The sequence below is a fragment of the Stegodyphus dumicola genome, chromosome 3 (genome assembly GCF_044657685.1).
Source record: "Stegodyphus dumicola isolate Sdum_Otavi_A_Nest chromosome 3, ASM4465768v1".
NCBI lineage: Eukaryota > Metazoa > Arthropoda > Arachnida > Araneae > Eresidae > Stegodyphus > Stegodyphus dumicola.
In genome coordinates this window covers 184,826,203-184,847,974 of record NC_140770.1, presented here as the reverse complement: position 1 = coordinate 184,847,974, position 21,772 = coordinate 184,826,203, and the positions used below count along the sequence as shown (strand labels likewise).

The following is a 21,772-nucleotide window of genomic DNA, read 5'->3' as shown; positions in this document are numbered from 1 at the left end:
GCATTAAAGTTACGCATATGGAGAAGCCTCGTACCTGTTCGCCAGTTTTTCCTCCTTTCTCTTTCCTTTTATGGCCAAGGGACAATTTTCCGAAAAGGTCTGTTAATTTCGTTTTGGCATTTTGAATTGTTTCACTATAAATGTCTGAATCACTTTTCAAATTGTTGCCACTTGATGTTAGAGCCCTGCGTTATATTTAAAGAAATTAAACAAGAATCTGCATGAATGTATACATGTTTCTCGCATTGGGAAAAAACAACGGTAACTAGAGACATCAAATTTTGAATTACGTAGTCCTCCACTCTAATAAAGGCATCTGGAAGACCAAATTTGGAATTTATTTTATTACTTATTTCAAATTTTCTAAAACTTTAACGAATTTTTTATTAACAAACTCAACAATTTCAAAGAGAGCAATGGCAACACCGTACGGGGGGCGGAAATATCTCGAGCGCGTCAGACTGTATTGGAAATTCTAGAGATATGCTGTTTTTAAATATTTTGTGATATTGCTGTTGAATTAAATTTTATGGTTTAAATGCGAAGAACATGATATTTAATAAGCAAAGGTAACACACAAAACATTAAAAAAACACCGCTTTGAACTTAATATAAAATCTGAAAGCCATCATATATATATATATATATATTTTCCTTCTTATTTGACTTATGGCGATCGATGCACAAATGAATATACAAAGGAATGGGATGGAAGACTGATTTCGCTAAGATTCGAAGCCGGTGGAACTACCATTGTTGAACAATCTTACCATTTCAACCGCTGGCGGGCATTACGGGAATAGAATCCTTAGGAAATTGTTTCTGATTCTCGCTTTGCAAGCTATTGAGTTAAAAGAAAAATAATGATTTCCACATTCCTTTTAGAGTGGTGTCATGCGATAAAGAAGTTTAAAAATCTAATCTGTTTCTAATTTAAATGGGCAGGTTGAATGGCACGCATTTTATATTAAAAAAATTCTTTTAAGATGGAAGTCATTCAAAGACAACTTGGTAAGTACGATGTTTCTGATTCACATTTCTTGTGAACTGGATCAAGCACATACAAATAACGCATTTAAACAGGTACAGATCAATATTCTTAAATAAAAATTTAATGTGGGTAATTTCAAAACTACTCCAAAAATTATAAACAGAAATCTACAAAAATTATAGTTAAAATCTGTTAAGATCTAAAGATACAGACAAAAATTATAGTTAAAATCTGTTAAGATCTTAAATCTAATCTTCAGATTTAGTTAAAATCTAAAGATAGTTAAAATCTGAGAAACATTAGAAAACACCAATATAAAACATTGATCTTTGTCACATGTGTCCACAGCACATAAATGCATGATGTTAAAAATCAGCTGAGAACAATTATAAATAACATCCATGTTATTAGTTTTAGCCGGATATTTCAGTAAATCTAATGTTAAATTAATTTTTTAAACCTACACGCACCAGTACCGAAACTTTTCAACCTATTTAAAGCAGTTTAAAACTATTCAAAAAGCAAACTTATATTAGTATTAAGTTTTTAATAAAATTAAAACCTATCATAAACACATCTCTCTTCTTAAAAATAACTCCCCTTTCCCTTGAAAATGCAGAGACATTAGGTATTTTTTTACTTCCTTGTACGAAGTAAAAAGGAAGTATTGTAATCACGAAAAGTTTTAGGCATCATATTTCAACGCAAATATCCATTTTCACCGCTATTGAATGCAATTTAACGATATTTTTGCTTGACATCTGTTCGTAAGGACAGAATAAAGGACACTTCTCCCCCCCAAAAAATTATAAAACTAATTTAAAATGAATTCTAAAGAGAATTTTCCGTGGCGTCTGTGCGTATGTACGTATTTTTTTGGCATAACTTAAAAACGAGTAGCCTCAGAACGTTGCAATTTTGCATGTAGGACTGCTATAACATGTAGATGTGCACCTCGTAACTTAGTTGCAATCGGCCGCAGCAAAAGTATATAAACATATGTATATATATATCCACTCTGTTACTCGGCTCAGTGATCTCAGTTTCTTTTATTCTTATATGTTTGTAAATTGTGCATTTTTTGGTTTCAAAATAACTGAATTATGCTATTCTTATCTTCCGGTTAAGGTTTTTATGCCTTTAGTAAATCTGTATGCAATATTTTTAGAATTAGCATAAATTTAAAAGTTGTTTAAGTGTCGCCAAACCTAATAATTTTTGCCATGTCGGCCATTGTTTGTTTGCATTTGAAACAGCAGAATAGTAGATTTGTTGCCAATCTAGAGAAAGTAAGCTTCGCAGTAACAAAGATAACGCCTTCTTTTATTATTACGAATTAAATCATGCTTAATCCATTCTGGAATTTATTCGAGCAAATAAGTATTTAAGATTTAGTTCATAATTTTCAATACGGACATTTTGAGTTTTTATGTATTTTTGCCTTGTCGCGAAGTGAGAACTGAATTAATTGAATGAGAAATACTAAATCGTCTGTGAAAAGTTTTTTTTTTTTTTTTTTTTTTTTTTTTTTTGCTTAATTTCTTTTATATATCGTTTTAGATTTATTATAGTATTTGAATAGAACATGTGTCAACGATTAGATAATTCTTAAGATGCTTTAAATTTTGTGCCTCCTGAGTTAAAAAATGATTGAAATGTAGGCGCTGTTAATTGAACTTAGGGCCAGAGTGTCGCTTTGGTAAACAAATACAGTGAATTTAAAGAGTTCATTTATTCTATTGTGGTTTATGCGCTATCGACGCAGTCGATTTAATTCAATGCAATAAGTTTAAATGAAATGAAAGAAAAAGTGCGTATAGTTTAATATTCCGAACAAGGAAGTCATGTGGTGCAACATCAGATTTTTTTTTTTTTTTTTTTGGAAGCAGTCAAGATGATCAATGAGCAACGCGCTCGCCAGAAATCGAACCACGGACCTCTGGAATATGCGCCCAGAGTGCAGAACAGTATACTACGAAGGCATGTTAAAAAGGCGGGAGAAATACTTTACAAAGAGAAGGATACTATCATTTTCGAAATCTTTAGTGTTATTTAAATTTAAGTTAATGTAAGGTTGCTAATTTTAAATTTTATATCGGCGTATTTTTCTTCCATTTAAATTTTAAAAAGTTTCAAGTTTTGAAAGTTCGAATTCCTAAAATAATTTTAGAAATAATTCTGAATCCTCTAAAATCTCAAAAAAAAAAAAAAAAAAAAAAAAGGAAAAGAAAAGTTTGACGGAAAAGGAAAGTTAACGAACAAGTCAAGGCAACCGTAGCATCTACTTGCGATTAAAATTTAGCTGAGTTTAAAAGTAAAAACTCTCCTCATGCCAGACAAACCTTTACATACTTTCTTCAACCTTTCCTAATGCAATATGTCTGGTGACCGAGATGAAAGAAAACATGAATAAAAAAAGGGGACAAGCAAACTAATAAATGTTAATTGAGGCCAGTGCCAGAGACTAGTGTATCACGCAAGTGGTTGAACCTGTCCGGAATCTGCGATTACCACGCCTGCCAGACTAAAAGGATAAACTGCGGGGGGGGGGTAGGAAAAGGGAACGTGAATTTTACGAGAAATAGTCCTCCATTAGAACACCTTTATTAATGTCTAGTGCAGGTATATTTTATTAACTAATGTGCATTAGTGTAATGAAAAGCCCTTGAAAATCATCGGAGTTTGAGGAAATTTTTTTAAAAAAAGGGGAAGTAATAAAAGAAACGTGTATTTTCAATTTAATATTTTAATTTAAACATTACAGTGTAGTAAAAAATGTAGTAACCGTTAAATGGGTTTTAAATTGGTTAAGTTGGTTTCTGCTTTTTATTGAACATTTTAATAACAACAGTTCATGAAAGCATCTTAATGTTAAAACTTTGCATCATCATTTCATTTGACAAAAAATTCCATAATGAAAAATAAAAGCTGTTTCATTATAGAGACATTAGGTTTTTTTCTGAAAGCAGGCAAGATGAAAAATAACAAATTTCAGTGCGCGGGAATCGAACCGCGCACCTCTGGAATACCAGCCCAGCGTGCAGAACCACCACACTACGAACGAGGGAGAAATACCTTATATACTCCCCCTTTTAAAAGGCGAAGACCCAGTCGCCAAATCAATCCATAAATGAAACCATGGACCTCTGGAATACCGGCCCAGCGTGCAGAACGACTACACCATAAATCTTGAAATCTTAACAACACCGTATTTGCAACAATACGTAAATGAAATGTATTCATGAGTAGCATAAAAATCTTCGGCCCGCAAGTTTGAGACTATTGGCATAGGCATTCAAAGTCTATCATCAAAACCATTGAAGGGAAAAGGAGACCATTAAAGGAAAAGTTATTTTATGGTTTGGCTATCAGGAATACCGCTTAATTGCCCTTAAAGAACTACAGCGAAGAAATTTCCACTCACTGTGGTGAATCAGATAGCGTGAGTCATGGTTCGAATTTCAGAGTAAACCCCAAAGGGAGGTAATTAAAATAAAATGGTTCACATACGAAAAACCTTTCTAACGCACGGCAATTAAAAGGCTAGAAGATTGTTCATGACCCTGCAAACTGCTGGATATTCGTTTACTCCCTTGGAGAAGTGGTAGGTGGTCCGAGGAATAATTTTTATGCAAGGAGCTGAGAATAAAAAAGATTAACAATTGCAACTTCTTAGCCCCCTCCCGCCCGAGAAGGGGGAACAATGGTTTTGATTACGTCAGAAACATTTTGTGGAAGATAAGATCAAAGGTTTATCAAATGACTTGTTTGAATCGCAGCACATTTACATTAGACATGGATGATATATCAAAAGATAACATGCGAAAACTGGTTACTTTTATTTTTTCAAATTAAAGTCACTAAATTAGACATAGATAAACCTTGTTATAACGAAACCCAAATTTAAGGAATGAATCTTTTTGACTCGTCAAATTTCCCCCTTTTTGTTGGGGGGGGGGTGTACTGTTATAGCAAAATTTTAAAAGGTATGAGATAAAGACACCTAATATCGGATATAAAAAAATATGGACATCTTTGATGGAATTTTTTATACTTTTCGTACCCTTTCCAGAATTAAAAAAATTACTAACCTTTAAAATCATCCATGTTTAGAATGTTAAAATCCGTGTTCCACATTCCTGCAGTAAATAATACCATTATATCGCTTTTCTTCTATGTTCTTCCCCCCCCCCTTCAATTTTTCTGTTTTGAACAAATATTATGAGAAACAGGTTTGACATCTAATCTAGGTAAATGAGAACATAATCAGCAAACGCAAAGAGCAATTCGCCATAGGACGTTCTTTGTATATGCTGTATGTGGCCATTAAACCAAAGATCGTTAAGAGGTATCAGCAACCCCTATACCGACAATGTTAAATTGGCCATTTTCGATGTACCTTTTCTCAAAATCTGCTGTAGATACATGCTTGAAACTTCTTGTGCAATCAAATTATACACATCCGATTATACTGAAATGAGCTTTTGAAACATTTTGAATTTTAGAGTAACTTACAGAATATTTTGTTAGGCATAGTAAAATTTAGCACTTTTCTCACACACTTTTTTTTTTCTTAGTTTATCACAAAATGCTCATTTCAGTAAATATTAGGAAACCTAATAAATAAGCTATAAAATTTTTAGATACCTGTGAGCAGTAGTTCCTGAGAAAAGGTACATCGAGTATAAAAAAATCACGTTTGGAGAAAAACGCGTTTTTATATAGAAATCTTCATTGATCAAAGCATTCGATGACAAATTAAAACTATATTTTTTACAGTTCTAGTTTTCATAGAGTTTAAAAAATGGTATTTTTAGAAAGATAAAAGTGTAGAGAACTTGAAAATGCAAAAATCCAAAATCACAATTTTTTGAAGATTTTGCGGTTCCAACACCCTTTAAGAGGATTCTTTGAGTTGCCACAGATCATTTCAGGCCTGATACTATGATGAAAATTTTGAAATTTTCACCAAAGATAAAATAGTGAATCATATGAGAATGGGCTTTACAACTGGTTCGTAATTCAGAGAGCGAAAAGATTTTTATCCTAATTGTTATCCTTATTCTTGGTAAGTGATAACAATTAAGAGCAAATTGCTTGTGGCCAAATTTCGAGGACATGTAATTCCAACAAGACGGTACCACATGTGACTCTGCCAACGCCACTACCACCATATTGCAAAAATAGTTCGATGAAAGAATTTTACTATATCCAATTGTTAGTTGGCCTTCCAGAAGTCAGGATTTAACTCCTTCTTATTACTTTTTGTGGATTTATTTGAAACCAATGATCGATGCGAAAAAATCACGAGCCCTTCAAGCATTAAGAATGGGCATTAAGAATTGCATTCGTGACAACACGATTCGTCGAAAATTGGGTACTTCGAACTTGCGCGTGCGCACTAAGTCGAGGTGGAGTAAATGATGTTTTATTCAGAACATAGTGTCCTAAACTGTACTTCAAAATATAAAATGTTTGGTTTTATCTGAAAGAATTCATTTCCTTTTAAAATTCTATTCTTATTAAAATACTCTTTAGACGCATTTTGTGTAAAGTTTAGGGAATTTAGAGAGAAATTCGCTGGAATGCAAGTGTAAAAACCCTTGGATATGGTAAATGCGTAGTAATATTTTTAGAGCGAAGTTTTGTACGTGTTTATTTTAAAATGTTTGCAAGGAATCCAATTAATAATAAGGAAAAGAATTCCGATTTTTTTTAGTTAAAGGTACCCGAATCGTTAACCCCATTCACGGCATTTCTTCCACGGTGATCAGTTGGCATTGGGTTTCAACTTTTGAATAAATTTTAAACTTAACGTCTTCGAAATCTTGAAATGTTTTCCAAAATGAAATGGCAAAAATTTTTAAATGTTTTTTTTAATGTTTTCCAATACATATCTAAAGAAGACCACAAAATCCGTTTGCAAATATTATTTCCACTTGATATTTTTATTACGTATCACGGATTCTGATCACAAAACTCTGATCACAAAAGTTTGTGGTGAAATTATTTTACGAAATCTAAATCATTTCAAAACAGTACACTTAAATTTACAAATAATTACTTGAATTAACTTTGAAAGGAACATAAAAACTTATCTGACTTCTTTCGGAATATTCGTTTATATCAAATAATCGTACACTTAAAAATTAAGAAAGTCTGATGAGTTTTATACAAAAGTTTTGAATTTTCAAGGATTTCATTACCGGCAGATAGAGTAAGACCCCTGAATACTGATACACGGGTTCAAATGTCTCCGAAAAACTTCATGTACGTTTTTGTGGACTTCCATATATAGTGCGAATACCAGCCAGCTTTCCCTAGAAGAAAACTTCCACAAAGGACTTGCATAGACACTTATACAAAGGACTTGCACAAACTTCCTCAAAGGACTGGCACAAAGGATTTGCATAGACAGTCTTCCTTAAAATGCACGGAAATATTCTGTGAATCGTGCCAAGTAATACTGAATTGTGCTCAAGCTAGCACTCTTCTCTTTCATATAAATCTTAAATTTGTCTGGTAACACTAATCGCACAAAGTATTGGGCCTGTCGAAAGCGATTTTCATGATGTAGAAAGAAAAAAGAATTCAGGTTCTCTTAAATTAATTTAAATAAAAGGATAGGAATGAGTTTTAAAATGAGAGGGGAAAAATGGATCTCCATTAACACACTTCTTCCTTTCTCAGGACGATTTTTGATTCTGAAACTTACACTGACAAGATCCTCCAACCAGAATGACATAAAAATTATATAGCTTGATCATTTCGTAGAAACGTCATCTCGGAATGCTTATTAAGTATTGTTTTCCAATTATTTCATTCTTGAGAAAATCTTCTGATTGACTTTTTGCAATCAAGTATCAAAAGCAGAAAGACGATATCTGTCGATGATAAATGAGCAGTTAAAGACAATTTTCGATAAAAATCCAAGCAGAATGCAGATAATAAATGACAGCACACAATTCGGTGATAACGAACAGATGCATGTCGTTGATTAAAAATGATACATATATGTCGATGATAAATGATTTTTTCAATCAAATATCAAAGCAGATGATATCTGTCGAAAATTAATGCCAGCAGATGGTATGTGAGCAGGTACGGATGATAAATGCTATCTTTCAAAGATAAATGTCACTTATATTCTCAAATATCAAAGAAGGCGGAAGCTATCTGTAGATGATAAATGATAGCAGATGATGTCGATGGAAAATTTACAAATTTTGATGATAAATTATATATGTGGATAAATAAGCAGATGATAATGTCTGCCGATGATATCAAAGCAGATATCACTGACATTTTTACGGTCAAATATTAAAGCAGAATTCAGGTGATATTTGTTGATGGTAAATGAATGCACATTTATGATAAACGAATAAATGAGGTTCTGTCGTTGTGTCGATGATAAATCACTTTTTGCAATCAAATTTCAAAACATATAATATCTGCGATGATTAATGACAGCAGATATCTATCATGATAAACATCTATTGATAACTGAGCAGATGTTAAATGACTTTTCTGATAAAATAATAAAGCAGAAAGCAAATGCTATTTGCTGATAAGTGAGCAGATGTGGATGATTATGATTATCGGTCAAATGGCTTTTCTGTGATCAGATGTGATCAAAGCAGAAAGCAGATAATATCTGCCGTATCAGGTATATCAGTATACAGTTTGGCAAATTTAAAATGAAAGTAACAATACTGATTAACTGAAACGAAAATGAAGTAATTTTAACAACCAATGAGAGCTACAGCAAGAAGTAAAGATTCGGTAATAAATTATTCCCGTTCATAGTCAAACATTTCGTTCAGTCGTTCAGTTTGTTGCCTATATACAGTCAAGTACAGAATCAAGTAGCAAGGCAATGTCTTGGAGTAACCAACATTCTTTCACTCTTACTACTCGGTTTTAGATAATCAGTATGAAAATGTGTACAGAAGAAAGCAAATTAGTAAACAGGATGCGTATGTAAGAAAATGACGTCCAAATTGAAAAGGTTATGCGAATATGGCAATGAGCACAAAGGCTGTGTGCTAAAGCCGAAGGGATGCCTTCGTGAAGAACTTAAAGAAAACCAGACCTTATTGACAAATGATGTCTAGATCTTTCAAGGAAGACAGTTAAAGAATTTGATCATTTACTAAAATTTTCTTTCAGACAGCACAGCAGTACGTTTGAATACAATGTTTTTAAAAAGAAACTAATAAATCGATTCGAACAGAATTTTAAATTTTTACTTCCAGTTTTATAATACTGCATTTGTATTGAAAATCTATAGTCCTTCAGAAAAGGTTTGGTTTATTGGATTATGTAAAGCAAGGATGTCAAACTCGCGGCCCGCGGGCCACATGCGGCCCACAACAAATATTTTTGCGGCCCGGCCAATATATCGGCAATCTTCTTCTAATTTTCCATACTTTAGCCAGTATTTAGTTAAGTTTTGATATACCAATTAAATCAAGTTCATTAAACTTTTAATATTTTCTTTCATCAAATTTAAGTTTTATTTAACTTCCTAAAAGAATTTTTGAGAAATTTCTGGGAATTTTTAGAGGTTTTTTAAGGACTTCATTTCAAAAAATTTTGGGAAATTTTACTTTAAAACTTTAATATTAAAACATTTCAGTTTTTCTTAATTACTTTAATTTTTTGCAGTTTTCACAAAAAATATCTTTCACTTAAATTTTTTTAACAATTTTCACAATTTTTCAACAGAACACACATTTCAATTTACAAACAGTTTACATTTTTTTCACATACCACTTCACTTTAATTTCCTTCAAGCAAACATACATCTCTTGATTAGCTCAGTTACTTAACTCCCTAAATAATTGATATTACTACCTTTAGGATTTTTAATTTAATTTAATTTAATTAATATTAATATTTACAAATTTTTTTTTACTATAACAAAGATAGCAGCTTGACACTCAACTTTACCTACATAAGCGCCATTTATATAATTTGAAGAACGCAATTCACTTTCACAACACTTTTGCAGACCCCAACACTCATATAGTAGGTAAGATAGAATTAAAACTTACTATTTACTTGCTTTAAGTATTTTTTTTAAATTTTTTATGTAGTGTCTAAATATTTTCTAAATATGAAATTATATTTTTAAATATATATTTTTTTTAAAACTGTGAATTAGTTCTTTTTGTTTCTTATTTCTTATTGGTTTATATGGATTATGTATAGTTCTTTTATAGTTTCTTTTTATTGATATAACGTGTAGGGGAAGTTTCTGTAGACAAGGATTTCTAAAATACATTGGTTTCTAGATTTTTTTATTATTTTATAAAAAATTAATTTTTAAAAAATTTAATTTTTTAAGAAAAATTTTAAGTCTTGACTTTACTTGCTTTTTTCTCAAAAGACTTAATTAGTATTTTCCTTTTTGAACTTTAATTCTTAAATGTTAATACTTAAATGTAAATTTCTAAGGATACCACTTTATTGGAATTACTTTTGGTTTTGACTTTTACCCTTGCCTGCACGAATGACGAAACACGAATTGAATAATTGGAGAGTTAGGTTTGGAGGCAACTTCCCCTTGATAAGTCTGTCTCCTACCTACTCTACGATCATTCACATATGCATTTAAAAAAAAATGTTTAATTTAATTTTAATTTATTAAATTAGTAGATTTATTTTATTGGATAGATTTTGCACTTGATTTGCTTATGCTTCTTTATGAATTTAAATTTGCTTTTTTACTTTTATACGTATGTGTTAAGAATTTAAATTTGTTTAAATTTAATTATAAAATAACATATCGACGAAGAAAAAAAATGAAATGTTTAATGCTAAGTAATTAACGATAATTTATTCAGTGTTGTTAGATTACTCACAGCGAGCTGACACACACACTACTTAAATTACAAATGCGTGGGAGTAGCTTGCGTTCAGCTACCTTCGGCTTTTGGGGGACACGTGCACTCAGAACTTGTACGCATCCCCCGATAGCCGAATGTAGCCGAACTCATGGTCTCAGTTTTCCAATCATAGTTTTGTACGATATATTGGTGCATGCATGTGCATGCACTTTGCTTTATTATTAATTATTACTTAATTCATATTGTTACGGATTTCATAGTTATTTATTTAGTTAGTTTTTTTATTTAAAATTGTAATTAGATTTGCTTCATGTTGCCTTAGCAACGCAGACGATTTTTGAAAAGGTTAAAAATAGAAAATTTGGAAGGTTAAAAATAGAACAGTGCGTGCATTTAATACCTAATAAATAAATATCTCGTAATTGCTGTTGCCATCCACAAAAATCCAGATATTTATAGATGTTTCCAGTATATTCGAGAAATTAATTATAAAGCTTATAAAAGCCGAGAACAAACAACTCATCTCAGTAGTAGCTGTAGTTCTAGCGAACTGTTTGTTTACTTAATGCTGTGATTGATTTGTAGCGATTTTGCTGTGAGATAGAATTAGTTTCTCTGTTTTGAATTGATTTTTGCTAAACGTTTGACATTTTCTGATATTGTTAGAATATTTTTGAAGAAATATTTCAGCATTTTGATTTATCTCTTGTGGAAAGAATAAATTTTTGTTAACTTTTTAACGTTAACCGTGTTTATTCCAGCCCTTTGTGTTCAGTATGTCTATATCAAAACCAAGTGGTAGTAAAATTAAACGAAAAATCGCTGACGAACATAGCATATTCCAAGTAAAATGGGAATTAGAATATTTTTGCTGTGAAATAAAAGATAAAATAATCTGCTTGATATGTAATAGTACTATTAATGTACCAAAGTTATATAATATTAAACGTCATTACGAACAACACAAATCGAAATATAACAATTACGAAGGATTAATGAGAGAAGAAAAGTTGAAAGAGTTCAAGTTAGGAGTGAAAAAGCAACAGTCCATGTTTAGTAAAGTATTGCACGAAAGCGAAGCGGCGGTACATGCAAGCTACGTCTTGTCCGAGTTGATAGCTAAACATTCGAAGCCTTTTACTGACGGTGATTTCATCAAGGAATGCCTAATGAAAGCTGGAGAAATTCTTTGTCCTGGAAATGTGAAGGCTTTTCAATCAATTTCGTTGTCTCGAAATACAGTTGCGGAAAGAGTTACTGATTTAGCCGCGAATTTAAGTGATCAGATCAAAGCAAAATCATCTAGTTTCGAAAGTTTCTCCATTGCCTGTGACGAGAGCACGGACATTAGTGGCAAAGCTCAATTAGCAGTGTTTCTTCGTTCTTGTGACAAGAATTTTAACATTTTTGAGGAACTACTGGAACTAATACCGATGCATGGTACTACCACAGGAGAAGATATATTTACTTGTGTTTTTGGACTTCTGCAGAAATACAATCTACCTTTGGCAAAATTAAATTCTGTAGCTACAGATGGCGCTCCATCAATGACCGGGAAAAGAAGGGCTTCGTAGCATTACTAAGAAAAAAACTTAGTGAAATTCACGGTTCAAACATTCATCATATGCATTGTATTATACATCAAGAAGTTCTATGCACGAAAGTAATAAATATGGAGAATGTTTTGTCATATATCAAAAAAGTTATAAATTTTATAAGATCTCGAGGTTTAAATCAGCGTCAATTCACTGCTTTCTTAAGTGAGTTAGATAGTGAATATTCGGGTTTGTCCTACTATACCGAGGTACGTTGGTTATCTTGCTCCAAGATTCTCAAACAATTCTGGGATTTGAAAGAAGAAATATGTCAGTTTCTAAAAACGAAAAATCAAGACGTAAGTTTGTTTTACGATCCAATATGGATACAAGATTTATCTTTCTTGGTTGATATAACCAAACGCTTAACCGATTTAAATTTATCGTTACAAGGAAAAGATCATATCATTACGAACATGTTTGACATAATTAAAGCATTCAAATGTCAACTAGTTCTTTGGGAAAAACAACTTAAAAATGAAGATTTGACGCACTTCCCGACGTGCAGCATGAACAAATTAAGTTTAGATGATACTTGTTCGTATCAAAAATACGCAGAAAAAATTGCAAATTTAACAACTGAATTTGAAACGAGGTTTAATGATTTTAGTTCCCTCGAAGACAATTTTTTTTTTTTCCTCGATTTTTCTCAATAAGTATTGACTCAGTACCCAGCCATATGCAAATGGAAGTGATCGAGATTCAATGCAACTCAAATTTGAAACCAAAATTCATTGAAGTGGGCGTACCTGAATTTTACAAATATTTACCAGTCAGGTTTGAAAATACTCGAAAATTCGCATATGAAATTATTTCCGTGTTTGGTAGCACTTATCGGTGCGAGCAGTTATTTTCAGTCATGAAAGGTAATAAGTCTCCTATTAGAAACCGTATTAATGATGCTCACCTTGGGTCAGCGTTGAAAGTTATCACTGCAAACAAAATTTCTCCCGAAATAGGAAAGATAATAGCAGAGAAGAGATGTCAAGTATCAGGACGTAAACATTAAATTTTTCTTGTTCTTTTCTATATATAAACATATATATATATATATATATATGTTTATTATTGTATTATTTGAAATAAATCTACGTTTCTATGAATATTGATTTTTTTTTCGGCCCGCCTAAAGTTAAACCTTGTTTGTTTGGCCCAAGTGTACCTATGAGTTTGACATCCCTGATGTAAAGCATGCTGCGGCCATCTGCTTGAGGGATGCCTTGGAGGGAGACTTGAGGAAAACTGGCTCCTATCCGTGTTACGTATTAGGAAAACCACGAAAACACTAATGCAGCCAGTTCGTCCTCCTGGAATGAAAACCTGTATGAACTACTAGTATTCAATGATTTAACCACTCGTACACCAGTGGGTCATATTTCATAAAAGAATGGACATATTTAAATAATAAAAACTTCCAGGTATTTAATCATGCTATCTTTGACATTCAAAACCAAGGACGGATACCTAGTATCGAGTGTCAATCCATTCTGGTTAAAACAATTATTCCCCAGTTTCGTTGTAAAGAATATGCAGTACAGTAACACAGAAAAAGTATCCCTTGCTGAATGTTTAAGAACATCATGTGAAACTACATAAATTTTAAAAACCTGCTCCAATAGAGGCGACTATTCAACTACATTAATAAATTTAACAGAATATGCGTAGCAGATTCATATTCATGAAAGACAACAACATCTACAGATATTGAAATATGTTCAGTAAGTGATCCTACCCCAACTGCTTCTAACATGCCAAGTTCCTCAATGTGAAAAATTACGTTTTACATAAAATAAACTACGTTAATCATATATAACAAATATGAAACTAAACACAAAATCCATAGCAAATTTAATTTCATATTAACACAGCGAACAAATGCAATGTGATTATGGTTATTTGCTTGCAAAGCACAATCTGAAGACGCTGGCTTGTCTGAAATCCCCCTCCGGCTGCACCGCCTATTCTTAAATTTGCTAACATGTGGTAGAATTAAGACACAGTGCTAGGCGGTAGAATATTTGACCTTTTCGAATACATGTTTACATACTAATCGAACGATTCCATGATAATCCTGTTGAATAGGCCACAACGACTATTCTTTGCTGTTTTCTATATCCGGTTCTTGGTAGGTAGGACAAAACTAAAAAATTACTTTTGACCATAACTGATTGAGATTTTAGTTGTATAGTGTACACGATTTGTTGCTGAATTGTCTCCTAACAATGAAGCGAAAACGCAAACAGAGTACGGTGTCCTACACATTCTGTCAATTTCTCAAATCGATCTTTAAGTACAAGCTTTTTACATTTTGGTTACGATCTCAGACAGTCAGCTACTTATTGCATCTCAATAAAAATAAATAAATAAAAATAAAAATAAGATCGCGAATTATATTAATATCGTATAATTTCCCATGGAAAAATCAAATAGAAAAATGGCAGATTACAGTTTATAGAAATTTTGTATATTCATTCATTTTGTAATCCAAGCTTCGCATGCAAGTAAAAGCTTATCACTTGTTTCCTTGAGATATCTTAAGAAGTCGTTATCTGCTTGTCCAGAATACATAAACAGACAAACAATTTTTACGTCGTATGATTTCTAAATTTAAAAACATTCTTAAAACAACTTTCTGTATATAAAAACACTTCAAATGTTTTGAATTTTCAGCACTATAAACATAGTAAACTCAATAAAAACACAAAAATATATGCATGAATCATCTTCCGTGTTTATTTTAGTTAATGAGCGGTCACTTGTCATTCACCATAAGATTATAAGAAAAATATCTAAATTTCTTCCGATGTTGAAATCTATGTTTATATATGCTGTAATTCATTTCTTACTTTTACTTGGTAAGCAATTTTAGATTTTAAACTTTTAGCATTATACGTCAATCGAGGAACGCTGCCATCAAATTATTGCAGTTATTTCTATCATAATTATTGGATTTTTGAATATTTTATATCTTTAGGTTTTTAACTTAATTTAAGTTTGACCTTAGTTGATTTAATTTGACTAAACTTTCATACTTTTTAGATGGTTAAGACCATTTTAATCTGAGGTTATATGATTTAGATTCCGTGAAATTACATGAAGGCAATTTGCCTGTGAGAAGGAATGCCTTCGTGCAGGTCATTTTAAGGGAAACTGACTGGAATAGACTGTACACATGCGATCGAATCGGGATTGAATTCCTAGTATCCAGCAGTCTCCATTCGGTCGGAGAGTCATCTTCATGGAGGATCTCTCAAGAGAAACTGGCATAAGCACCCTGAAGCCTCTAATGTAACAAGCTTGTCACCGAGATTTGAACCTGGTCGAACTAGAAGTGCACAGCCATCCTACTGTTCGGGAGCTAGTAGGGACAACTTTAAAAGTACTCGTTATCGTATTTTGTAACTTGAGATCTTGTATTTGGAGGCCTTAACTTTCATTCAACTTTGTAATTTTGCTCCATTTATTTGGAGAATAGGTAATATTTCAATGTTTCTTTCTGCCGATTTTATCGAGAAAAAGGTCCACATTCACGCCTAGCGCTTAAAAATCATGTTTTGATAGGTGGAGAATTCGACAGAGGCAATTTTCAACATCCGCATCAGATACAGTAAACGAGCGGAAGAGGTTTAGAATACCATTTTTTACATTTCTTTTAGCAGAGTTCAGGGAGAGACAGAAAGTAAAGCAAAGCAGAGACAGACATTCAAATAAGCAGGTCTTGCTGATTATGCCACGGTGGAAATTCTACCCAGGGTGGTAGAAACGCAGACCAGTCTGACCAAAAAACCTCTAAAGGTCTGTTCCCACTGGGGTTCGTCTGAGCTAACGGACACAACTGACGTAGCCGACCCATCTCCAAAACCAGTTTTTTCCTATAGGGCAGCAAGTTGAAAAATCTGAACTGCAGGCATAGCACAGCTGAAATAAGTGGCATGGCAAATGCGGTCAAGAGCAGGAGACTGACGTTAATTACGGAAGGGGAAAGTAAACGGCTGTGTCAGGGATCATAAGGGGAGATATATTTAAAACAAAAATTGTTTTTAGGTCTCATTCAGTATCAGTATATCAGAAATAAATGATGCACATGGTATCAGATTGGAGACAAATTACATAAGATACGAAAAGTTATATTTATTTGTTTATTAACATTTCATTATTACATTGTTTTCGTTCGGGAATTTCCTTCCAACCCCTCTGAGCAATACATACAGGTACATGTAAGTCGGCTGAAAAGCACTGCTATAAACAAATAATCCAACCCAATTCCAGTTGAACAGCCCTTATTAATACTAATTGTTTACGGAAAGCATCCTAGTTTATGAAAAGCTTCGTATCATCTAACATAAAATTAATTAATCATCTTAAGAATGATTTTGTGTTGAATATGGCAAAACATATGAGGGTTGGCTAGGTATGATTTCATGGAGAATTTCTAAGGAAAATGGGCTCATATTTACATACCTTAAGGAAATCCACGAAAATGCTTACACAAAGTGGTACGTTGCAGTAGGGTTCCTTCAATCCATCTGTTAAATTTGCATCTAATTGTCAAGTGCTCCCATCTGTTAAATTTGCATCTAATTGTCAAGTGCTCAATTTTTTTGGCTAGTTTATACATTCAAAGGAAAATACAAGTTACCCACTGAACTTCGCACTTTAGTCTGAATAACCTTTAAACCCGATGAACAGTATATTTCTGTGACAAGGCGAGCTTTCTGACTGTACAATCTGTTTTATATTTAGCGAGCTTGTGCCGAATAAGTTTATTCGCTATTTTATGTAATTTCTGCAATATTTTGTAATTCTTTTATTTTTATCATTTAAATTTTATTTTTTTAAAGATAATTTCTTTTTATTCACAAATATTTATATTTTCTATTTTTCTAATAAGTGAAACATTTAATTAGATTCTGATATTTTGTTTTCATAAGATAAAGTACGAAACCTTTGTTAAAATTTTCATAGCTCACTGTAGTTCAGTGACCGTATTTTAATGTGCCATTTTATTCGCGAGTCCATTCATCCGATTTGAAACTTGGAAATGAATCAACAAATCGATCTTTCCATTCAATTGGTCCTATTGACTTGAATACAGTGAGCCTGAGTAAACGGGAAGTATCTTTCGTAAATATAAAAACCATTATAAGCGCATTTCTAAATAACAATTTTAAAATATAATTTTGACAGCTGTTTGACGCTGCTTTCAAAAGATTTCTTAATTATAAATATAAATATATGTACTGAAAATTACGAAGAGAATAACACATACGTATCTGTTATTACGAGAATAAGTATTGCTAATGTATGCAAAAGGCCTTGAAAACTCATTTTGATTCACCTTTCTTTTCTTTATGAATGACGAATATCTGTTTGCCATACACGAATAGGGGATGTTTGCCATACACGAATAGGGAACATGATCAAATAGGGAATAAGTGTTTAATCCGTAAAATTATAAGTAGTGATTAACATTTCATATAACTACTTCTAATTGAGGCTTTCTAAGAGCAACCCCCTTAATTTTGACTCGCATCTTTTAATTTCAATTTTAATTAAAAGGGGATTTACGACCTGACCGCATATGGGTGTATTTATACAGCTAGTTTATACAGCTATTTACACAGCTAGTCGACAAATGGAACTGACTCCGTTAGCTCAGATAAACCCCAGTGGGAATGACCCTTAAGGGAACCTCTAGCCTCCTTAGAGACTCTTTTTGTCTGACAGATGGGACACATTTAGCATTTACAGATGAACCCCCCCATTCATACCATGGAGGTAGGAAAGGGAGGAGGGGCCATTCCGCGCTAGAAGTGAAGCACTGCTTTCAAGCTTGGGTCACCAGATGGGGTGTTCTTTGTTTACATTCAGAAACTCGCTTGACAAGATTCTGATAGTATTTCTACACACGACAGTTCCATAGAAATCGAAAAAGGGACACTTTCGCATGAAAGAAACATTCATAGTGGGATGGATAATAGCAATTTGTATAGTTTACTGACATTTACGCAAAAATCACATCTTGGTTATTTTTCGATAACTAACAACAGCGATTTTGATTATGAATTTGTTTTATAAAATTCTAAGCTGTTGCACTACAAAAATATAGATTTTAAGAAAATTGCTAAAAGAGATCTGCCAAGATTTATTTTCTAGAAGATTTGAAAAGTTTGAAACTTGATGGCTAAATGTAAATATAAAATTATGTAAGTTAAAATATTTGTAATTAGGCACATAGGTCAGATTAAGTTTTTATTAAATAGAGTAACGCATGCATGAATGCCTAAAGAGAGAGATGCCATCGTGGAGGAATTTTGAAGAAAAACTGACCTTTGAGTGGGTATTAAAAATAATACTTATAATTTTCATTCAAATCATATTCATATATATCTTTTATGTAAAACTTTCGGGTGTATGCTAAATTAGTGTAAATTACTTTACACGAAAAATATAGGGAATGCACAGAAATTAAAGATTTGCACATGCCGGAAGTGAAAAATAGGAAATATGTATCGGTATTTATGCATGTGCTTGCAAAAATCATGTATCTGCCTTTCACAAAATACTTAAATATTCATTAAATTTTGAAATGAAGAAATCTAATTATTAAATGTATCTAATTTATAATGATTATAAATGTTATCTAAATATATAATAACCTTAATATTCAATTGTAAACATAAATTGAAATCCTGTTGACAAATACGTTATAAAACTATTTAAGCAAGAATTGTTCGTATTGGAAAGCAATCTGTTAAAAGGTATTGTAAAGCAAATGCTATGAGATGCGCACTTAAGAACGTAGTAAAGAGTTTTGGAATATGTATTGTTAAAATGAAGGGTAAAAAAAAAAAAAAAAAAAAAAAAAAAAAAATCTGATAAGTATAATTAAAAGAATTATTCCCTTTACATTTTATAATAACTCAGTTACAAGTTTTAAATAATACTTAAAAAAAAAAAAAAAAATTATTTTATTCCCTTTCAGAAATGTTCAGAGAAAGTCAAATACTATTTAATACCTATTTAATTATTAGGAATTAGAGAAATACTTATTTAAAGTATTTCGCTAATTCCTAATAATTCTCTAATTTAAAATGAACCGAATAGAGCATTAATTATAAATTGACTTAAATTTTTCGATTTAAAAGAAGCCAAAAAATCATGTCATATTTAAGAAAGTATTTTAGGAAGAAGCTCTATAAATAGAAAAGAAATAATGCATAATTTTAATATTAATAATACAATAAACTTTGATCTTAATATTTGTACCTTAACCGAATAAAATCAAATTACCGTAATTTTTTTTTCTAATTTAATTAACGAAAACTTGTGAAAATATTTCATTCAAATTAAACCATTCTGAGAAAACTGTCCTGTGAAAAGTATAGCATTTAATTCCGTTCAGAATGAAATGTTGTTTAAAAATATGTTGTTTTCACATACTTAGGACTCTGAAGTGTTGTAGAAAAAGAAAATATATACATTTATATGTATATTTGCGACGTAATTACAAAATATTTACACCCGAACGCGTCAAATCCCATAGAACTCAATGGTAAATGACCCAATGTTTTGGTCACCACGTAGGGATCGCCGGTGCTTCAGAGCAGGGTACGGAGAAACTTGTTTAGGGCGACTCCTTCTTACTTCCTACCTCCATGATTCATACATATATTTCCTTTCATGCCCAATGCAGCATTGAGTAGCTAAAGAATGCTAAGGCAGGATTTCGAGTATTCACCACTTTAACTGGTTCACAATGGATGTAACTTCAATATCTCTCTTTTCTGATCAAAAACATAAACTTGCAAGTGCAACTTTTACCAATGGCATTATCGAGACTATGACCAGCTAAGAAAACTCGAGTATTTTCTATTTTCAGATAAACAAATTTTTACGCGAAAACTCGGAAAGTATTATGAACTAGTCTGGACGCTCTACTCTGAATCAGTAATAAATTAACTCGCTGCTAACTGGCAAAACATGAAGTTAAATCTTGTAAGAAATGTCTACAAACTGTCCTTGATGCAAGACCTAGTCAAAATAGTCCGAGCCCCAATGCACGACTCTTCCTGGCACCCTCAAGGCCCGTTTTCCTGTTACATAAAGAACAAAGTTATGAGAAGTTATAATGAATTGCAGGCTTCCCAAAACCTGCCGAACTTATAAGCTTAGATCCTAAGCGAATTTATGTGTAATGTGTATATGATCCAGCTTTCCCTTACATAGTCTTCGACAAAGGCATCCCTTCTTTTTTAGGCAGATAGCCCTCGAGTACGTGGCCATAACTAAATAAACCAAACTTAAGTGAATCTTGTTCGCATGTTACTCGATGTTTTACCAGTTTGAGCAAGTATAAAGTAGTACAGTAAAATGATAGATGCAACAAAAATTTAATGCAACAGTTTGTTTTCTCAATTTTAACAGAACTGCGTCCGCTCTTTTATGCTATCCGAGTTTGCGTAATAATGGAATGTAATGCGGTAGATAAAACTATGAAGATGAAAGGAAACCATAGTTCAGAAATTCAACCAATTTCAGTTGCATCTTTCAGTGCCGTAAACACGAAGAACATGTGCACTGAAAGTACAAAGACTACACTGAAAACATTTCTTAAAAGATACTAACAGTCAAGAATATTCTGTAATTTTTTGCTCATCATCCTAATGCTTCATTTTTTGAGTCATTATGGTACTCACTTTTCAGTAAATTAAAGATGAATCAGTAATTGAGACTTTAATGGTTCAATGCTCACTGAATTAATGAAAAACAGCATTTTCAGTAAACTAAAGAGGAATCAGCAATTGAGACTTTAATGATTCAACGCTTATTGAATTAATGAATAACAGCGTTTTCAGTATCAAAATAGCCTTCCTTGAAAAGAGATAAATTTTCTATGCTGTTATGAACAATTAAAACCATGGAAAGTTTAAAAATCTGAGTTGCAAGTTTTAGAGTGGTTTTAAAAACAAATTTCTACAATATATACCAAGTCGCTAGAAACTGTCGGCAATCAAAATGTTTTAGGTCTGCGAAAAACGTGCACACGATACTCTGACTTGAGGTATTTCTAAAACACTTGATCAGCTTTTATTTTAAAATCCTATCTTTTAAGTACTGGCTAACTTTTAGTCCTATCAGCATACAAAGCAAAATTTTAAAAATAAGTCATGAAAAATATTCGTCACAATCATGCATAAATACGTACGTAAGTCATTACTATCCAATATGCAGACATATGCGAATGAAAAATAAAAATTTTAGCATTTGCAGTTTAAATCCTGGGTTTTATTCAGTGAATAGCTTACGAAAACAAAAAACGTTGACAAGATTAA

General features: G+C 32.2%; 2 protein-coding genes across 4 annotated transcripts in view; one reads left to right on the top strand and one right to left on the bottom strand.

Moving 5' to 3' along the window:
- Positions 1 to 21,772, bottom strand: part of LOC118191742 (WAP four-disulfide core domain protein 1-like) — a 159,210-nt gene that overhangs the window by 44,187 nt on the left and 93,251 nt on the right. The gene's annotated exons all lie outside the window — the stretch shown is intronic.
- The window catches only part of LOC118187642 (calmodulin-alpha-like), a 220,127-nt gene that overhangs the window by 150,653 nt on the left and 47,702 nt on the right, over positions 1 to 21,772 (top strand). The window lies entirely within an intron of this gene.